Source organism: Meles meles, chromosome 3, assembly GCF_922984935.1.
Source record: "Meles meles chromosome 3, mMelMel3.1 paternal haplotype, whole genome shotgun sequence".
In the NCBI taxonomy this organism is placed as follows: domain Eukaryota; kingdom Metazoa; phylum Chordata; class Mammalia; order Carnivora; family Mustelidae; genus Meles; species Meles meles.
The window spans coordinates 176,372,517-176,373,112 of NC_060068.1; positions in this window are offsets into that span (position 1 = coordinate 176,372,517).

A 596-nucleotide genomic window follows, 5' to 3' on the forward strand; every position below is an offset into this window, starting at 1 on the left:
GTGACTGTCTCCTAGGAAGTGATTTTTCTAAAATGGCATTTTTCCAGGCCCAGGGCCTGGAGCTGCGTCACTTGGAAGGGGTACAGGGTCAAGTTTCAGTGTTTAGATTTGAATTACTTTAGATTAAATCCCACGAACCAGCTTAGCTCCTTGGGAGCCCCGGCCCCCGTGCCAGGCGCTCAGCGGCCACACGTGGCCGGGAGGGGCCATTTGGGACAGAGCCAGTCTGCGCCAGGAAAGGCTTTTCCTTCTTGCTGCGGCCTGCCGGCTTTCCATGAACCCTAGGTAGACGGCGGTCACCCCCGCTGGCCCCTCTGAGTCTGCAGATCCAGAAAGACCACCTCATTCCCTCCCACCCAGGCCTGGGCCCTCCAGGATGTGCCATCCATCATGTGGGACCCTGGGGAGGGCCTTTCCACTTGGCTCCTGGGCTCAGGGTGGGACCTTGTTCACTCCCGTGCACTGTGGCCAACCTGGAGCTATTTCCCATTGATCCTGGGCTTCCGGGAGGGAAGCCCATGCACTTGCATTCTAGAAGACAGGACAAGAAGCGTCCCTGCAATGTCAAGGATCCACACCCACCCCTTCGTTTCTTC